Genomic DNA, 22,384 nt, shown 5'->3' with positions numbered 1-22,384 from the left:
ATGAAAATTTTTACAAATATATATTTTTCATAAATATCATTAATATTAAAGTATATTATTAAAATTTTCAATGAAGTAATCAATTTAAATATATACTTATTTATTATACCATATATTTTAAATAAAAATGCAACCGCACACAGTATTCTCAAGTGGCCACCCATCCGTGGTACTGACTGTGGCAAATGTTTCTAAACTATTATTTTATAAAATATTTATACAAAAAATAATTTACTCTTATCAAATATTAATTTGTGGCCTGTATTAAGGCCTATGTTATTTTCATTTTTTAGCAAAAATAATGAAATATTTCAATATATTATTAAAGTAACAGATCATTTCTTTTTTGGTGCTGCTTTTTTAATTTTTGTAGGAGATGATTTGGCAACAGAAGCTTTCTTAGCTTTTGGTGCTTTCGGTTTACGAGCAGGGCTACTTTTGGCAGCGGATTTTGTACTTTTTGCTGGTTTTGCTTTAACTGGTGCTTTTTTTGATGCCGCTGATGATTTTGCAGTAACTTTTTTAGCAGCAGTTGATGATGATGGAGTCGCTTTTTTTGCTTTAGGCTTTTTGGCTGCCAATGATGTAGTTGTGGCTTTCTTTTCTTTTGGTGCCCGTTTACTTTTAGCACTCTTTGCTGAACCTTTTGCTCCACTTTCTTTTTTGGATACTTTTGATTTAGCTGAAGAATTAGATGAAGCGGAAGCAGCCAATTTGAATGAACCAGATGCACCTTTACCTTTAGTTTGTACCAAGGCTCCCTCAGTTACAGCAGCTTTTAAATATTTTTTAATAAATGGTGAAATTTTATCAGAATCCACTTTATAATTTGCAGCTAAATATTTTTTAATTGCTTGTAATGATGAACCACCACGTTCTTTTAAATTTTTAATTGCGTTAACAACCATTTCTGATGTACGTGGATGTGTTGGTTTTGAATGTTGTTTTGTACGTTTAGCACCAGAAGCTGTTGCTTTTTTTGTTGGTGTTGTAGAAGCAGCAGTAACCGCAGTTGCTGCAACAGCTGTAGAATTTTCTTCGGCCATATTTTTTTACTTTATAAAAATAATGTATTTATTATAAATATTTAAATGATAAAATATAATAATTCTATCAAATAAAAAATAAAGGTTTTCAATTATATCATTATTCACAATAATATAAGTCCCTATGTAAGTCAAAGTACCATGTAGAAAACACATAAAAATTAAATAGTATTTCTAATTTACTGTCGTAGTAAACATGATTTATTTTTTCAATTTCTATAATATATAAAATAATAAATTATAAATTTAATAATAATATTTATTTTATAAATTAAAATATATTTAATTTTTTTATTAACAATTATTAATAAACATAGTTTAATATTAATTATTTCAATCATACAAAACAATAATATTTTTAAGGTAAACTTAAAAAGTATATATTTTTATTTTTTATTTAATATCGATTTATTATAAATTATTAGTATATAAATAATTAAAAAATTTAATATATAAATATATATATTATAGTATAAGATTTCATTTTTAGAAAAACTTTTTTTGTCAATAATGAAAACGTATTATTATGAAATGTGTTAATCGAACATTGACAAAATATATTTCATTAGAAAATACTTTTATTTATGCATTAATATCAATAATTAACTATTAAATTAATTTTTTCATAATTATATAAAGAAATTTTATACTGATATAAGTATTTATATATTATAATATTTATTTTAAATATAAAAAAATTTATGACAAAATATATTATTAGAGTATTTGTTGAGATTAATATAAGATTATTTTAAATAAGAATTAATTTATATAATTATTAAAATATTATTAATTTTATGTTATGTAATTTTAATAAAAATAAATAATAATAATAATAAATATACAAATTTTTTAACAATTTAAATTTTATATGATCTAAATAATTTTGTTAAGTACGATATGAGAAATCATTGTAAGCTTCGTTAAGAAACTTTGTAATATAAAATAATAATAATAATATTAAATATATAAATAAATAAAATAAATTTGATATATATTTTTAGTTCATTCTGTGTATAAATCAAAGGATACCGAATAATTGGTAACGGATGCGATATATTATAGTATCGAGTATTAAAACATAATATATAAATTTATCTTGTTATTCAAATTTTTTGTTACTTAACTTATGTATTTAGAAAATTTATAATATTATTTATATAATTGACATAAAATCTTATAAATTGAAATTTTATTAATATGTATCAAAAGAAGAGAGTAACGTATTGATATAATATCAAAGGATACTGATTATTTAAATAACGAATACGTCATATATTGTTTGTGTAACGAAGTTCACTTGGCCATCTAGTTTAAAATAACATTTTCAATAGAAAGTTTATATGCTTTTTTTTTTTTTTTCTTTAATTATTAAAAAAATAAATTGAAATTTAATTCAATCAAATTTTATAATAATTTTAAAAAAATTTTTCCTTTTAAAAAATATTTTGTGATGTTGTGATAATATGTATTAATACAAGTGCATCCTGATACTTTTATCTCTAGTAAAGGTATGAGTATCATGAACAGTTTTGTTATCTAATGATATTATTTTGATAATATTTTGTGTATATTCTTATAATATTTTGTCTAAATATCATCATAATACAATATTATTTTGATAATATTTTATGAATATTCTTATAATATGTTACCTAAATGTCATCATAATATGATGAATTATTTCCATAATAACATATAAAAAAAAAAAAAAAAAAAAGAATCATTAATTTATAATTATTTAAATTGATTCTTTAAAAAAATATTATAATATATTATTTATAAAAATAATTTTTACTCTTATTTTAAATAAATTTGTGGCCTTTTATTAAAAGGCCTATGATCGATGTATTATTATTATAAAAATTAATGCAATGTTTTTAATTTATGCTTTCTTTTCAGTTTTCTTTGGTAATAACACTGCTTGAATGTTTGGTAATACACCACCTTGAGCAATTGTTACACCAGATAATAATTTATTTAATTCTTCATCATTACGAATTGCCAATTGTAAATGACGTGGAATGATACGTGTTTTTTTGTTATCACGGGCAGCATTACCAGCTAACTCGAGAACTTCTGCAGCCAAATATTCCATAACAGCAGCCAAATATACTGGGGCACCAGCACCTACTCGTTCAGCATAATTTCCTTTTCGTAATAATCTGTGAATTCTTCCAACAGGAAATTGTAATCCTGCTCGGCTTGATCTTGACTTTGCCTTTCCCTTTACTTTACCACCTTTACCTCGTCCAGACATAGCGAATAAATTTATTTAATTAATACTTTTTTTTGTAAATATAATCACACAGATGTGTACGTTACGGGGATTGTAACATAAATGTTTAAAATGTTATTTGGGTATTTTAATTTATAATATTTATAAAATATAAAACTTTAAAAATAAACCAATCACCTTATAGTATTATTTTCAGCCAATCAGAGAGTAGTATTCATTTTTATTGTTATATCCATCTTCGCGTATATAATACGCTAGTTGTATACACGACACGCTCATACATATACTGACTGGTGTTCTGTAACTATCTGTGTATATTAATTGTTTGTAACAATGCCACCAAAAACAAGTGGAAAAGCAGCAAAAAAAGCTGGCAAAGCTCAAAAAAATATATCAAAGAGTGATAAGAAAAAGAAGAGGAAGCGCAAGGAATCATATGCAATTTACATTTACAAAGTATTAAAACAAGTGCATCCTGATACTGGTATCTCTAGTAAAGCTATGAGTATCATGAACAGTTTTGTTAATGATATTTTTGAACGTATTGCTGCTGAAGCATCACGTTTAGCACATTATAATAAACGTTCAACAATCACAAGTCGGGAAATTCAAACCGCAGTTCGATTATTATTACCTGGTGAATTGGCAAAGCACGCTGTTAGTGAAGGTACTAAAGCTGTTACAAAATATACAAGTTCAAAATAAATAAATCGAAAATATTATTTAATTGATAACATAAAAATACATCAACATATAAAAATGGCTCTCTTTTTAAGAGAGCCATCAAATTTTTTAAATAAGAGTAAATTATTTTTATATATACAAAAAAATAAAATAAACAATTATTAATATCATATTTAATATAAAATTTTATATATTAATAGCTTGAATATATCTATTATTAGTATATCAATATTATTAATTTTAAATATAATAAAGGATATCGCGGAATATATATCGTAAATCAGTGTAATGCAAATGCATTACATTACCTTTATTATTTTCATTTTACATTTACTACTTGTTTTTGTACGCTTATAATTATTAGAAAAATATTTTTAATAATTTTAAAAAATAAATGAAATAATAAAAATTTAATAATAAATTATTTATTGAAAGTATAAAAAATGGTATAGCAAAATCTTTATTTTCTTTGATTAAGGCGAAATGTTTTATTAGTTATAAATTCGATAATCTCCTATCGATACTTGTTACTCTTAACTTGTATATATAAAAAATATAATAGTATATTAATTTATAATAAATTTTTTCAAAAAATTCAATAAGTTATTGTAAAATAAAATAGATAATATACAAATTATAAGTTATTATTGCAGATATATTACAATAAAAAAAAAAAATAAATAAAAATATTTGGTAATGTATGTTATAAACAAAATAATTTGTTGTAAACAAATTATATAATATGTTATATTTATTAACAAATTTATTTACTCTTATATAAATAAAATTAGTGGCTTCCCAAAAAGGAAAGCCTGTTTAAATTTATCGGATGTATTAAATATTCTTTAATAAATTTACTAAATATTTTAAGTAAATTATTATATTTTCTTAACCTCCAAAACCATACAAAGTACGACCTTGTCGTTTTAATGCATATACAACATCCATAGCTGTAACTGTTTTACGTTTTGCGTGTTCAGTATATGTAACAGCATCCCGAATAACATTTTCAAGGAATACTTTAAGTACACCACGTGTTTCTTCATAAATTAAACCAGAGATACGTTTTACTCCACCTCGTCGTGCTAAACGACGAATTGCAGGTTTTGTAATACCTTGGATATTATCACGCAAAACTTTTCTATGACGTTTTGCACCCCCTTTTCCAAGACCCTTTCCACCTTTTCCTCTGCCAGTCATTTTAATAAAAAATTATTTACAATATTTTAACGAACGGATAACACGTGTGTTAACCTCACAAGTATTGTAATGTATGTGAGCGCCGGTAAAATCAAAATCAAAATCAAAATCAAAATCAATTTATTTGTCAGTTTATGAATACAATATTTTTAACACATTACAGTGATATTTTTGATATAAGATTATATAGGTTCCTTACTACCCTAATATAAAAGAAAAATATATTTAAGATGATACATAATTTTTTTTTTTAGTTTAAATGAGTTTTAGTTGAGGAAAAATTTTCAAAAACCTCATGAACATTATATAACTTACAACTAACTTATAGACTAAAACTTAAAACTAGTTAACAAAGTAAAAATCTTAAAGAATAACAAAAATAAAATTTTTAATAATAAAATTAACAATTTAAGCAAAACTTAGAAATTTGAACTAAATCTATTGTGGGATTTTTGGTGATGAATCTTTATTGTTCCCACATATAGATTTTACATAAATTACTTAATTATTTCGAAAGGTAGTAAATTTTTTAATTCGTTCTTAGACCTGTTTGTTTTATTTTTTAATGTATTTAATAGAGGATTTGAGTGTTTAGATAATTTATTCTTAGTGTTAAAAACTCTTTGTTTGATTAGATCTTCAATCTTGTCAATGCTAGTGAGTGAGTGGTAGGTGTCGCTGTCATGTTGAGTGTCGCCACCCACCATCAACCTGAGCCACCTATTTTGGTAAGTTTGTAATCTTTTTATTGTTGTTTGCTTGGTTATGGGTCCCCACAAATCGATGGCATATGACAGTGTGCCAACTATACAAGCTTTGTACAGTTGAATTTTCCTGGGAAGAGGAAGGTGAGCGCTTGTCAGAAGTGGTCGTAATTTATTTGCAATTGCTTTAGTCTTGTTAAATCTGTTTTGGGCAGCAGTATGAAAGTTTAATTTTGCATCTAGTTCAATTCCAAGGTATTTAATACATTTCTTAGATTTTATGTTTTTGTCCATGAATTTAATTTGGAGTTGAGGAGTAAATTTTTCTTTGGAGAAAACTATGGCTTCCGTTTTAGCTGAATTAACTTGAATATTATTGTTTTTAAAGTATTTTGAGAGCATATTTAGGGAGTTTTCGATATGAGTTTTAGCACTACTATCTTTTGATCTGTAAAAGCTTGTATAGATGGCAGTGTCATCTGCAAACATACTAATATTGGTTTTAGTAGATTTTGGTATATCGTTTATGAAAATATTGAATAGCGTCGGACCCAAAACCGAGCCCTGAGGGACACCAGCAGGTATTTGTTTTAGATTGGACTTGGTATCATTGATCTTTACATAATAACACCTATTCCTGATATAATTATTGATGATATTTGTTAGATATGATGGTAGATTGAGGTTATGTAGTTTAACAATGAGTTTGTCGTGCCAGACAGAGTCAAAAGCCTTCTCTATGTCCAGGCAAACCATCGCAGTAGACCTTTTCTTTTTAAAATTTGAGAGGATGTGATGTGTAATACGATGTAATTGATGAACAGTGGCATGGCTTCTTTTGAAACCAAATTGTTCGTTTATAATTGTATTGTTGATGTCAAGATGGCGTTGAAGACGTTCTAAAATAATTTTTTCAAATATTTTACCTATCGTTGATAGTAAACTTATGGGACGATAGTTTTGAGGTATATGCGATGGTTTACCTGGTTTAGGTAAAGCAATGACAGTGGCCTCTTTCCATTTCGTTGGAAAATAATTGTTTATAAAACAGAAATTGAATATTATTTTTAAGAGTCTAATAGCTTGAATTGGTAAATTTTTTAGATGGTAATTTTGAATCTGATCATCACCCGATGATTTTTTGTTTTTTAAACGTTTGATTATATTTTTTATTTCGGTATTAGACACAAGATCTATGTCCTCAGGAGAGGTTTCGATTAACAAGATGTCTTGTGCAATGTTTTGAATTTTGTTTTGTACGACTTTTGGGGCTAGATTAGAACTAAGGAGGAATGCACTCTGGAAGGCTTCAGCTAAGAGGTTTGCTTTGTCAGTGTTGTTGTTTACTGGTCGTCCGTTTTCGTCCGCTAATGTGGGGATGTTTTGGCTCGATTTTTTGAATTTTTTTAATTCATTCCAAATCGTAAGGTGATCGAGTTTTTTTAATTTGTCGTTTTTGTCTAGTATATTAATGTCGGCTATTTTTGCTTCTAGAGTTTTTTGTAATGTTTTACGCGTGTTGAGATAAGCACTTTGGGCAGTTTTTTGATATCGATGCCTACAGTATTTTATTAGTTTTTGGAGATGTCTAACTTCGTTATTGATAATTAGTTTGAGTTTGTTGTTTAATGGTTTTTTAGGGATGTATAGACTGTCTGCTTGTAATATGGAGTTTGTGAGTATGGAGATGTATTTGTCAATGTCGGAGTTAGTCAGTATGTTAATTTGCTTGGGAATGTCATTTTGAATATATTTTCTGAATTCCTTCCAGTTTGCACCCTCCAAGTTTGCAATCATACGATGTTGTGGTTTGGGGAGCGTATGTTTGATAATATTTAGCACCGGGAGATGATCAGATTCAGGACCATCTATTATTGAGCAAGTTGGGGTTAGAGTATTTGTGATGGTGACGTCTAACATGGCATCGGGATTAAGTCTGGTGTAGCTACCGGGAATGTTGAATGAAAAATTTAAATTTTCATCAAACCATTCCCCTAGCACAATGCCATTTTTGTTATTTTTTTTGGAATTGGTTAAATTTTTGTTATGTGCATTTAAATCACCCATCATATATAGTTTTGGAATATTATGTGTTATTATGTAAAGATCGTTTTTGTCAAGTACCTGTGATGGTGTGTATACTGCGTATAGGTTGGCTTCCAGGCTGTCAATGTAGATGGCGACACTTTCGATTGTTGTGGTTTGTGGCACTGGTAGTAGATGGTGCTGAATGTTATTTTTGATAATGATAGCGACACCTCCCGCGTTGCCAGTGATTCTGTCATTTCTGTACGTGGTAAAACCTCTAATGGAGAATTTGTGTTTGGGTTTTAGCCACGTTTCTGTAAGAACTAAAATGTCCACTTTTTCACTCACTAGCATTGCTTTAATTGAGTTGATCTTGTTTTTAACACTGCGAATATTGAGGTTCACTATCCTCATTTTAGGTTTGCAGCGAAACTAGCTAGGGCTTGAATTCTAGCCATAGGGTCTGTATTAGCACGCATGATTGATGTTAATTCACGCACTTGAATAATTAGTTGTTTTATGTCACATACACTATTTAAAATATTAAGTTCACTCATTAGAGTTGTAAAGTCACTGTGAGCACTGTTTGAATTTAATGTTGGTTGCTGTGGGTTAATTCCAATATTTGAAGTTGTTTGATGGTTTTGCATTTCCTCTCTTTGGGCAGTACGTTGAGCCCACACGTTGAATTTGGGTGCTGGAGCAGGTATAAATCTTTGTGAATTTTTTAAGCGACGTTCTTCTAATTTTTTCAAGTAACCTACGTATGTAGGACATTTTTTAAAATTGGCCGGATGATCACCCTGACAATTTATACATTTAGGTGTTGTTTGGGTATCTTTTGTGCAATCCTTTGTTTCGTGTTCACCTAAACATTTGACACATTTTGGTTTGAGAAAACAATTTGAGGCACTGTGTCCGAATGCCTGGCAATGAAAACATTGAGTTGGGCCGCTTCCTCTTTGATATTTTGCCCAATAAATTTTAGTTGATAGTAACGTGCTGATACGACGTATTTGTTGGAATGATGTTGTAGATGGAAAATCCACTTTGTATAGATGCTTGTTTTGATTTTTTATGTTCATCTTGAACACATTAGTGGTTGGAACGTTTAGGTCCTCGAGTTCCTCTTGGATTTCTTCGATTGATGCGTTATATAAACCATGTAATACGCAAGAAAATGGTTTATCACTCTTCATTGTATAAGTGTGAAACGGTAATTTTTCGTTTATCAACTGATTTTTGATGTTTAAAAAATCATCGTTAGAATATGTGTGGATTTGTGTTGTTGTACCGACGTTCTTGAGGTGGAAGCCGTTTGGGCAAAATTGTTTAATAAGCTCGGCGAATTTTTTTGGTTTAGGAACCGTTCTGTGTAAAATTATTGGTGGAGGTTTTGGAGCCTTTTTCTCCTTTTTTTCTGGATTTGTTTTAGATGCTGATGGTGTTGCGTTGTTTGGTGTTTGATTATTAATTACTGGATGGCCAACCTTACCTTGCGGTAATTTTGGAAGGCCATCATTAATGTCATCATCATCCGATAGTAATGCCGCGAATTTATTATGTAGTGTTACTTCTTCAGGTGTTGAAGGACGTGGTCTTTTTGATCCTGAACTTGCATTTGAATTTGTACGTATTCTTGAATCACTGTTGTTTTTGGATGTGTTTTTGTTGCGTTTTTCGACAACTTGCCAGTCTGGCGATGTGGAAGCACTCCCACCAGGGAGGCTTTCGTCGTCGTCCATCTGGACGATGTTATGAATTGGTACTTGGTGCACTTTCACAATTGTTCTAGTGGTGTACCTTTACTCTTATTTAAATAAAAAATAAAAATTACTCACAAAAAGTAAAAAATTTTTTATAAAAAATAAGTTACTCTTTTGTATTTTATCAAATACTAGAATAGTATTTATTTCCACTGACTTTGAATTTTACACTTGAAAAATTAAAACTGATCACTTCACTTGATAACATTATATGTGCACTGAACGGTGTTCACTGAACGAGCTGAGCGCCGGTACAATTGTGCCTTTTTATATAAAGCATTAAAGATTTTTTAAGCCACGCCTATACAATTTGATTAGTCCATACTCTGATAGCTATCCAATAGGATATGACAACAAAAATTTTGAAATTTCATATAAATATAAATACAACACATTTATTTCGCATTTAAACATTTGACTTTGTAGTATCAAATTGTCGAATATAATTTTTAAAATTGTGTGTTTTTTTGTAAAAACATTATTATTTGAAAATGGCTAGAACCAAGCAAACTGCACGTAAATCAACTGGTGGTAAAGCACCAAGAAAACAATTAGCAACGAAAGCTGCACGTAAAAGTGCACCAGCAACTGGTGGAGTAAAAAAACCACACAGATATCGTCCTGGTACAGTAGCTTTACGAGAAATTCGTCGTTATCAAAAAAGTACTGAATTGTTAATTCGTAAATTACCATTCCAACGTTTAGTACGTGAAATTGCACAAGATTTTAAAACCGATTTACGTTTCCAAAGTTCAGCTGTTATGGCATTACAAGAAGCTAGTGAAGCCTATTTAGTAGGTTTATTTGAAGATACCAATTTATGCGCAATTCATGCAAAGCGTGTTACAATTATGCCTAAGGATATACAATTGGCAAGACGTATTCGTGGAGAACGTGCATAAGCGTTTTAAATGACAATTTAAAAAAAAAAAAACAAATAAGAAATATTTTCGGTCCTATATATAGGACCAACATATATTATTAAATAAGAGTATATTATTTTTATTAAAAAATATATATATATATATATATATATAAATTATTGAAATAAAATTAAACATTATTAAAATTTTGTTATAATTATAAGCGATTGCTATTTCTAAAAATAAATAAATTTCATAAAATTTATATTATTTTATATTCATTTGAAATATTAAAAAAACTTCTCGCTTTAAAGTAACCATGATATGAGTTATAAATGCAATAAAATTTTATACAAAAAATAATATTTATTTGTTGACGAATAATATAAAAGGTTTACATTTCTAAATAACATATATTTATATATGGTGTGTAAAAAAAAAGAAAAGAAGAAAAATAATATATATTTTTAATATAAAAAGGCAACCGCACACAGTGTTCCCAAGCGGTCACCCATCCAAGTACTGACTGTGCCCAATGTTGCTTAACTTCGGTGATCGGACGAGAACCGGTGTTTTCAACGTGGTATGGCTGTTGCCAGTAATAAATGAAAATTTTTACAAATATATATTTTTCATAAATATCATTAATATTAAAGTATATTATTAAAATTTTCAATGAAGTAATCAATTTAAATATATACTTATTTATTATACCATATATTTTAAATAAAAATGCAACCGCACACAGTATTCTCAAGTGGCCACCCATCCGTGGTACTGACTGTGGCAAATGTTTCTAAACTATTATTTTATAAAATATTTATACAAAAAATAATTTACTCTTATCAAATATTAATTTGTGGCCTGTATTAAGGCCTATGTTATTTTCATTTTTTAGCAAAAATAATGAAATATTTCAATATATTATTAAAGTAACAGATCATTTCTTTTTTGGTGCTGCTTTTTTAATTTTTGTAGGAGATGATTTGGCAACAGAAGCTTTCTTAGCTTTTGGTGCTTTCGGTTTACGAGCAGGGCTACTTTTGGCAGCGGATTTTGTACTTTTTGCTGGTTTTGCTTTAACTGGTGCTTTTTTTGATGCCGCTGATGATTTTGCAGTAACTTTTTTAGCAGCAGTTGATGATGATGGAGTCGCTTTTTTTGCTTTAGGCTTTTTGGCTGCCAATGATGTAGTTGTGGCTTTCTTTTCTTTTGGTGCCCGTTTACTTTTAGCACTCTTTGCTGAACCTTTTGCTCCACTTTCTTTTTTGGATACTTTTGATTTAGCTGAAGAATTAGATGAAGCGGAAGCAGCCAATTTGAATGAACCAGATGCACCTTTACCTTTAGTTTGTACCAAGGCTCCCTCAGTTACAGCAGCTTTTAAATATTTTTTAATAAATGGTGAAATTTTATCAGAATCCACTTTATAATTTGCAGCTAAATATTTTTTAATTGCTTGTAATGATGAACCACCACGTTCTTTTAAATTTTTAATTGCGTTAACAACCATTTCTGATGTACGTGGATGTGTTGGTTTTGAATGTTGTTTTGTACGTTTAGCACCAGAAGCTGTTGCTTTTTTTGTTGGTGTTGTAGAAGCAGCAGTAACCGCAGTTGCTGCAACAGCTGTAGAATTTTCTTCGGCCATATTTTTTTACTTTATAAAAATAATGTATTTATTATAAATATTTAAATGATAAAATATAATAATTCTATCAAATAAAAAATAAAGGTTTTCAATTATATCATTATTCACAATAATATAAGTCCCTATGTAAGTCAAAGTACCATGTAGAAAACACATAAAAATTAAATAGTATTTCTAATTTACTGTCGTAGTAAACATGATTTATTTTTTCAATTTCTATAATATATAAAATAATAAATTATAAATTTAATAATAATATTTATTTTATAAATTAAAATATATTTAATTTTTTTATTAACAATTATTAATAAACATAGTTTAATATTAATTATTTCAATCATACAAAACAATAATATTTTTAAGGTAAACTTAAAAAGTATATATTTTTATTTTTTATTTAATATCGATTTATTATAAATTATTAGTATATAAATAATTAAAAAATTTAATATATAAATATATATATTATAGTATAAGATTTCATTTTTAGAAAAACTTTTTTTGTCAATAATGAAAACGTATTATTATGAAATGTGTTAATCGAACATTGACAAAATATATTTCATTAGAAAATACTTTTATTTATACATTAATATCAATAATTAACTATTAAATTAATTTTTTCATAATTATATAAAGAAATTTTATACTGATATAAGTATTTATATATTATAATATTTATTTTAAATATAAAAAAATTTATGACAAAATATATTATTAGAGTATTTGTTGAGATTAATATAAGATTATTTTAAATAAGAATTAATTTATATAATTATTAAAATATTATTAATTTTATGTTATGTAATTTTAATAAAAATAAATAATAATAATAATAAATATACAAATTTTTTAACAATTTAAATTTTATATGATCTAAATAATTTTGTTAAGTACGATATGAGAAATCATTGTAAGCTTCGTTAAGAAACTTTGTAATATAAAATAATAATAATAATATTAAATATATAAATAAATAAAATAAATTTGATATATATTTTTAGTTCATTCTGTGTATAAATCAAAGGATACCGAATAATTGGTAACGGATGCGATATATTATAGTATCGAGTATTAAAACATAATATATAAATTTATCTTGTTATTCAAATTTTTTGTTACTTAACTTATGTATTTAGAAAATTTATAATATTATTTATATAATTGACATAAAATCTTATAAATTGAAATTTTATTAATATGTATCAAAAGAAGAGAGTAACGTATTGATATAATATCAAAGGATACTGATTATTTAAATAACGAATACGTCATATATTGTTTGTGTAACGAAGTTCACTTGGCCATCTAGTTTAAAATAACATTTTCAATAGAAAGTTTATATGCTTTTTTTTTTTTTTTCTTTAATTATTAAAAAAATAAATTGAAATTTAATTCAATCAAATTTTATAATAATTTTAAAAAAATTTTTCCTTTTAAAAAATATTTTGTGATGTTGTGATAATATGTATTAATACAAGTGCATCCTGATACTTTTATCTCTAGTAAAGGTATGAGTATCATGAACAGTTTTGTTATCTAATGATATTATTTTGATAATATTTTGTGTATATTCTTATAATATTTTGTCTAAATATCATCATAATACAATATTATTTTGATAATATTTTATGAATATTCTTATAATATGTTACCTAAATGTCATCATAATATGATGAATTATTTCCATAATAACATATAAAAAAAAAAAAAAAAAAAAGAATCATTAATTTATAATTATTTAAATTGATTCTTTAAAAAAATATTATAATATATTATTTATAAAAATAATTTTTACTCTTATTTTAAATAAATTTGTGGCCTTTTATTAAAAGGCCTATGATCGATGTATTATTATTATAAAAATTAATGCAATGTTTTTAATTTATGCTTTCTTTTCAGTTTTCTTTGGTAATAACACTGCTTGAATGTTTGGTAATACACCACCTTGAGCAATTGTTACACCAGATAATAATTTATTTAATTCTTCATCATTACGAATTGCCAATTGTAAATGACGTGGAATGATACGTGTTTTTTTGTTATCACGGGCAGCATTACCAGCTAACTCGAGAACTTCTGCAGCCAAATATTCCATAACAGCAGCCAAATATACTGGGGCACCAGCACCTACTCGTTCAGCATAATTTCCTTTTCGTAATAATCTGTGAATTCTTCCAACAGGAAATTGTAATCCTGCTCGGCTTGATCTTGACTTTGCCTTTCCCTTTACTTTACCACCTTTACCTCGTCCAGACATAGCGAATAAATTTATTTAATTAATACTTTTTTTTGTAAATATAATCACACAGATGTGTACGTTACGGGGATTGTAACATAAATGTTTAAAATGTTATTTGGGTATTTTAATTTATAATATTTATAAAATATAAAACTTTAAAAATAAACCAATCACCTTATAGTATTATTTTCAGCCAATCAGAGAGTAGTATTCATTTTTATTGTTATATCCATCTTCGCGTATATAATACGCTAGTTGTATACACGACACGCTCATACATATACTGACTGGTGTTCTGTAACTATCTGTGTATATTAATTGTTTGTAACAATGCCACCAAAAACAAGTGGAAAAGCAGAAAAAAAAGCTGGCAAAGCTCAAAAAAATATATCAAAGAGTGATAAGAAAAAGAAGAGGAAGCGCAAGGAATCATATGCAATTTACATTTACAAAGTATTAAAACAAGTGCATCCTGATACTGGTATCTCTAGTAAAGCTATGAGTATCATGAACAGTTTTGTTAATGATATTTTTGAACGTATTGCTGCTGAAGCATCACGTTTAGCACATTATAATAAACGTTCAACAATCACAAGTCGGGAAATTCAAACCGCAGTTCGATTATTATTACCTGGTGAATTGGCAAAGCACGCTGTTAGTGAAGGTACTAAAGCTGTTACAAAATATACAAGTTCAAAATAAATAAATCGAAAATATTATTTAATTGATAACATAAAAATACATCAACATATAAAAATGGCTCTCTTTTTAAGAGAGCCATCAAATTTTTTAAATAAGAGTAAATTATTTTTATATATACAAAAAAATAAAATAAACAATTATTAATATCATATTTAATATAAAATTTTATATATTAATAGCTTGAATATATCTATTATTAGTATATCAATATTATTAATTTTAAATATAATAAAGGATATCGCGGAATATATATCGTAAATCAATGTAATGCATTTGCATTACATTACCTTTATTATTTTCATTTTACATTTACTACTTGTTTATGTACGCTTATAATTATTAGAAAAATATTTTTAATAATTTTAAAAAATAAATGAAATAATAAAAATTTAATAATAAATTATTTATTGAAAGTATAAAAAATGGTATAGCAAAATCTTTATTTTCTTTGATTAAGGCGAAATGTTTTATTAGTTATAAATTCGATAATCTCCTATCGATACTTGTTACTCTTAACTTGTATATATAAAAAATATAATAGTATATTAATTTATAATAAAATTTTTTCAAAAATTCAATAAGTTATTGTAAAATAAAATAGATAATATACAAATTATAATTTATTATTGCAGATATATTACAATAAAAAAAAAAAATAAATAAAAATATTTGGTAATGTATGTTATAAACAAAATAATTTGTTGTAAACAAATTATATAATATGTTATATTTATTAACAAATTTATTTACTCTTATATAAATAAAATTAGTGGCTTCCCAAAAAGGAAAGCCTGTTTAAATTTATCGGATGTATTAAATATTCTTTAATAAATTTACTAAATATTTTAAGTAAATTATTATATTTTCTTAACCTCCAAAACCATACAAAGTACGACCTTGTCGTTTTAATGCATATACAAGTAACTGTTTTTACGTTTTGCGTGTTCAGTATATGTAACAGCATCCCGAATAACATTTTCAAGGAATACTTTAAGTACACCACGTGTTTCTTCATAAATTAAACCAGAGATACGTTTTACTCCACCTCGTCGTGCTAAACGACGAATTGCAGGTTTTGTAATACCTTGGATATTATCACGCAAAACTTTTCTATGACGTTTTGCACCCCCTTTTCCAAGACCCTTTCCACCTTTTCCTCTGCCAGTCATTTTAATAAAAAATTATTTACAATATTTTAACGAACGGATAACACGTGTGTTAACCTCACAAGTATTGTAATGTATGTGAGCGCCGGTACAATTGTGCCTTTTTATATAAAGCATTAAAGATTTTTTAAGCCACGCCTATACAATTTGATTAGTCCATACTCTGATAGCTATCCAATAGGATATGACAACAAAAATTTTGAAATTTCATATAAATATAAATACAACACATTTATTTCGCATTTAAACATTTGACTTTGTAGTATCAAATTGTCGAATATAATTTTTAAAATTGTGTGTTTTTTTGTAAAAACATTATTATTTGAAAATGGCTAGAACCAAGCAAACTGCACGTAAATCAACTGGTGGTAAAGCACCAAGAAAACAATTAGCAACGAAAGCTGCACGTAAAAGTGCACCAGCAACTGGTGGAGTAAAAAAACCACACAGATATCGTCCTGGTACAGTAGCTTTACGAGAAATTCGTCGTTATCAAAAAGTACTGAATTGTTAATTCGTAAATTACCATTCCAACGTTTAGTACGTGAAATTGCACAAGATTTTAAAACCGATTTACGTTTCCAAAGTTCAGCTGTTATGGCATTACAAGAAGCTAGTGAAGCCTATTTAGTAGGTTTATTTGAAGATACCAATTTATGCGCAATTCATGCAAAGCGTGTTACAATTATGCCTAAGGATATACAATTGGCAAGACGTATTCGTGGAGAACGTGCATAAGCGTTTTAAATGACAATTTAAAAAAAAAAAAACAAATAAGAAATATTTTCGGTCCTATATATAGGACCAACATATATTATTAAATAAGAGTATATTATTTTTATTAAAAAATATATATATATATATATATATAAATTATTGAAATAAAATTAAACATTATTAAAATTTTGTTATAATTATAAGCGATTGCTATTTCTAAAAATAAATAAATTTCATAAAATTTATATTATTTTATATTCATTTGAAATATTAAAAAAACTTCTCGCTTTAAAGTAACCATGATATGAGTTATAAATGCAATAAAATTTTATACAAAAAATAATATTTATTTGTTGACGAATAATATAAAAGGTTTACATTTCTAAATAACATATATTTATATATGGTGTGTAAAAAAAAAGAAAAGAAGAAAAATAATTTATATTTTTAATATAAAAAGGCAACCGCACACAGTGTTCCCAAGCGGTCACCCATCCAAGTACTGACTGTGCCAATGTTGCTTAACTTCGGTGATCGGACGAGAACCGGTGTTTTCAACGTGGTATGGCTGTTGCCAGTAATAAATGAAAATTTTTACAAATATATATTTTTCATAAATATCATTAATATTAAAGTATATTATTAAAATTTTCAATGAAGTAATCAATTTAAATATATACTTATTTATTATACCATATATTTTAAATAAAAATGCAACCGCACACAGTATTCTCAAGTGGCCACCCATCCGTGGTACTGACTGTGGCAAATGTTTCTTAACTATTATTTTATAAAATATTTATACAAAAAATAATTTACTCTTATCAAATATTAATTTGTGGCCTGTATTAAGGCCTATGTTATTTTCATTTTTTAGCAAAAATAATGAAATATTTCAATATATTATTAAAGTAACAGATCATTTCTTTTTTGGTGCTGCTTTTTTAATTTTTGTAGGAGATGATTTGGCAACAGAAGCTTTCTTAGCTTTTGGTGCTTTCGGTTTACGAGCAGGGCTACTTTTGGCAGCGGATTTTGTACTTTTTGCTGGTTTTGCTTTAACTGGTGCTTTTTTTGATGCCGCTGATGATTTTGCAGTAACTTTTTTAGCAGCAGTTGATGATGATGGAGTCGCTTTTTTTGCTTTAGGCTTTTTGGCTGCCAATGATGTAGTTGTGGCTTTCTTTTCTTTTGGTGCCCGTTTACTTTTAGCACTCTTTGCTGAACCTTTTGCTCCACTTTCTTTTTTGGATACTTTTGATTTAGCTGAAGAATTAGATGAAGCGGAAGCAGCCAATTTGAATGAACCAGATGCACCTTTACCTTTAGTTTGTACCAAGGCTCCCTCAGTTACAGCAGCTTTTAAATATTTTTTAATAAATGGTGAAATTTTATCAGAATCCACTTTATAATTTGCAGCTAAATATTTTTTAATTGCTTGTAATGATGAACCACCACGTTCTTTTAAATTTTTAATTGCGTTAACAACCATTTCTGATGTACGTGGATGTGTTGGTTTTGAATGTTGTTTTGTACGTTTAGCACCAGAAGCTGTTGCTTTTTTTGTTGGTGTTGTAGAAGCAGCAGTAACCGCAGTTGCTGCAACAGCTGTAGAATTTTCTTCGGCCATATTTTTTTACTTTATAAAAATAATGTATTTATTATAAATATTTAAATGATAAAATATAATAATTCTATCAAATAAAAAATAAAGGTTTTCAATTATATCATTATTCACAATAATATAAGTCCCTATGTAAGTCAAAGTACCATGTAGAAAACACATAAAAATTAAATAGTATTTCTAATTTACTGTCGTAGTAAACATGATTTATTTTTTCAATTTCTATAATATATAAAATAATAAATTATAAATTTAATAATAATATTTATTTTATAAATTAAAATATATTTAATTTTTTTATTAACAATTATTAATAAACATAGTTTAATATTAATTATTTCAATCATACAAAACAATAATATTTTTAAGGTAAACTTAAAAAGTATATATTTTTATTTTTTATTTAATATCGATTTATTATAAATTATTAGTATATAAATAATTAAAAAATTTAATATATAAATATATATATTATAGTATAAGATTTCATTTTTAGAAAAACTTTTTTTGTCAATAATGAAAACGTATTATTATGAAATGTGTTAATCGAACATTGACAAAATATATTTCATTAGAAAATACTTTTATTTATGCATTAATATCAATAATTAACTATTAAATTAATTTTTTCATAATTATATAAAGAAATTTTATACTGATATAAGTATTTATATATTATAATATTTATTTTAAATATAAAAAAATTTATGACAAAATATATTATTAGAGTATTTGTTGAGATTAATATAAGATTATTTTAAATAAGAATTAATTTATATAATTATTAAAATATTATTAATTTTATGTTATGTAATTTTAATAAAAATAAATAATAATAATAATAAATATACAAATTTTTTAACAATTTAAATTTTATATGATCTAAATAATTTTGTTAAGTACGATATGAGAAATCATTGTAAGCTTCGTTAAGAAACTTTGTAATATAAAATAATAATAATAATATTAAATATATAAATAAATAAAATAAATTTGATATATATTTTTAGTTCATTCTGTGTATAAATCAAAGGATACCGAATAATTGGTAACGGATGCGATATATTATAGTATCGAGTATTAAAACATAATATATAAATTTATCTTGTTATTCAAATTTTTTGTTACTTAACTTATGTATTTAGAAAATTTATAATATTATTTATATAATTGACATAAAATCTTATAAATTGAAATTTTATTAATATGTATCAAAAGAAGAGAGTAACGTATTGATATAATATCAAAGGATACTGATTATTTAAATAACGAATACGTCATATATTGTTTGTGTAACGAAGTTCACTTGGCCATCTAGTTTAAAATAACATTTTCAATAGAAAGTTTATATGTTTTTTTTTTTTTTTTTCTTTAATTATTAAAAAAATAAATTGAAATTTAATTCAATCAAATTTTATAATAATTTTAAAAAAATTTTTCCTTTTAAAAAATATTTTGTGATGTTGTGATAATATGTATTAATACAAGTGCATCCTGATACTTTTATCTCTAGTAAAGGTATGAGTATCATGAACAGTTTTGTTATCTAATGATATTATTTTGATAATATTTTGTGTATATTCTTATAATATTTTGTCTAAATATCATCATAATACAATATTATTTTGATAATATTTTATGAATATTCTTATAATATGTTACCTAAATGTCATCATAATATGATGAATTATTTCCATAATAACATATAAAAAAAAAAAAAAAAAAAAAGAATCATTAATTTATAATTATTTAAATTGATTCTTTAAAAAAATATTATAATATATTATTTATAAAAATAATTTTTACTCTTATTTTAAATAAATTTGTGGCCTTTTATTAAAAGGCCTATGATCGATGTATTATTATTATAAAAATTAATGCAATGTTTTTAATTTATGCTTTCTTTTCAGTTTTCTTTGGTAATAACACTGCTTGAATGTTTGGTAATACACCACCTTGAGCAATTGTTACACCAGATAATAATTTATTTAATTCTTCATCATTACGAATTGCCAATTGTAAATGACGTGGAATGATACGTGTTTTTTTGTTATCACGGGCAGCATTACCAGCTACCTCGAGAACTTCTGCAGCCAAATATTCCATAACAGCAGCCAAATATACTGGGGCACCAGCACCTACTCGTTCAGCATAATTTCCTTTTCGTAATAATCTGTGAATTCTTCCAACAGGAAATTGTAATCCTGCTCGGCTTGATCTTGACTTTGCCTTTCCCTTTACTTTACCACCTTTACCTCGTCCAGACATAGCGAATAAATTTATTTAATTAATATTTTTTTTTGTAAATATAATCACACAGATGTGTACGTTACGGGGATTGTAACATAAATGTTTAAAATGTTATTTGGGTATTTTAATTTATAATATTTATAAAATATAAAACTTTAAAAATAAACCAATCACCTTATAGTATTATTTTTAGCCAATCAGAGAGTAGTATTCATTTTTATTGTTATATCCATCTTCGCGTATATAATACGCTAGTTGTATACACGACACGCTCATACATATACTGACTGGTGTTCTGTAACTATCTGTGTATATTAATTGTTTGTAACAATGCCACCAAAAACAAGTGGAAAAGCAGCAAAAAAAGCTGGCAAAGCTCAAAAAAATATATCAAAGAGTGATAAGAAAAAGAAGAGGAAGCGCAAGGAATCATATGCAATTTACATTTACAAAGTATTAAAACAAGTGCATCCTGATACTGGTATCTCTAGTAAAGCTATGAGTATCATGAACAGTTTTGTTAATGATATTTTTGAACGTATTGCTGCTGAAGCATCACGTTTAGCACATTATAATAAACGTTCAACAATCACAAGTCGGGAAATTCAAACCGCAGTTCGATTATTATTACCTGGTGAATTGGCAAAGCACGCTGTTAGTGAAGGTACTAAAGCTGTTACAAAATATACAAGTTCAAAATAAATAAATCGAAAATATTATTTAATTGATAACATAAAAATACATCAACATATAAAAACGGCTCTCTTTTTAAGAGAGCCATCAAATTTTTTAAATAAGAGTAAATTATTTTTATATATACAAAAAAATAAAATAAACAATTATTAATATCATATTTAATATAAAATTTTATATATTAATAGCTTGAATATATCTATTATTAGTATATCAATATTATTAATTTTAAATATAATAAAGGATATCGCGGAATATATATCGTAAATCAGTGTAATGCAAATGCATTACATTACCTTTATTATTTTCATTTTACATTTACTACTTGTTTATGTACGCTTATAATTATTAGAAAAATATTTTTAATAATTTTAAAAAATAAATGAAATAATAAAAATTTAATAATAAATTATTTATTGAAAGTATAAAAAATGGTATAGCAAAATCTTTATTTTCTTTGATTAAGGCGAAATGTTTTATTAGTTATAAATTCGATAATCTCCTATCGATACTTGTTACTCTTAACTTGTATATATAAAAAATATAATAGTATATTAATTTATAATAAAATTTTTTCAAAAATTCAATAAGTTATTGTAAAATAAAATAGATAATATACAAATTATAAGTTATTATTGCAGATATATTACAATAAAAAAAAAAAAATAAATAAAAATATTTGGTAATGTATGTTATAAACAAAATAATTTGTTGTAAACAAATTATATAATATGTTATATTTATTAACAAATTTATTTACTCTTATATAAATAAAATTAGTGGCTTCCCAAAAAGGAAAGCCTGTTTAA

The 22,384-nt window shown here is 25.7% G+C and overlaps 2 non-coding genes across 2 annotated transcripts; both read right to left on the bottom strand.

Moving 5' to 3' along the window:
* Window positions 1–11,008: 11,008 nt before the first annotated feature.
* Window positions 11,009–11,127, bottom strand: LOC123304502. The gene has a single exon (XR_006536517.1). It is a non-coding gene; the product is annotated as a 5S ribosomal RNA (ribosomal RNA).
* A 6,339-nt stretch (window positions 11,128–17,466) lies between these two features.
* LOC123304512 lies at window positions 17,467–17,584 on the bottom strand. Its single transcript, XR_006536526.1, has one exon. It is a non-coding gene; the product is annotated as a 5S ribosomal RNA (ribosomal RNA).
* Between the last annotated feature and the right edge of the window lie 4,800 nt (window positions 17,585–22,384).

Source organism: Chrysoperla carnea (genome assembly GCF_905475395.1).
Source record: "Chrysoperla carnea chromosome X unlocalized genomic scaffold, inChrCarn1.1 SUPER_X_unloc_6, whole genome shotgun sequence".
Lineage (NCBI taxonomy): Eukaryota > Metazoa > Arthropoda > Insecta > Neuroptera > Chrysopidae > Chrysoperla > Chrysoperla carnea.
This window is presented reverse-complemented; position numbering and strand designations above follow the sequence as displayed.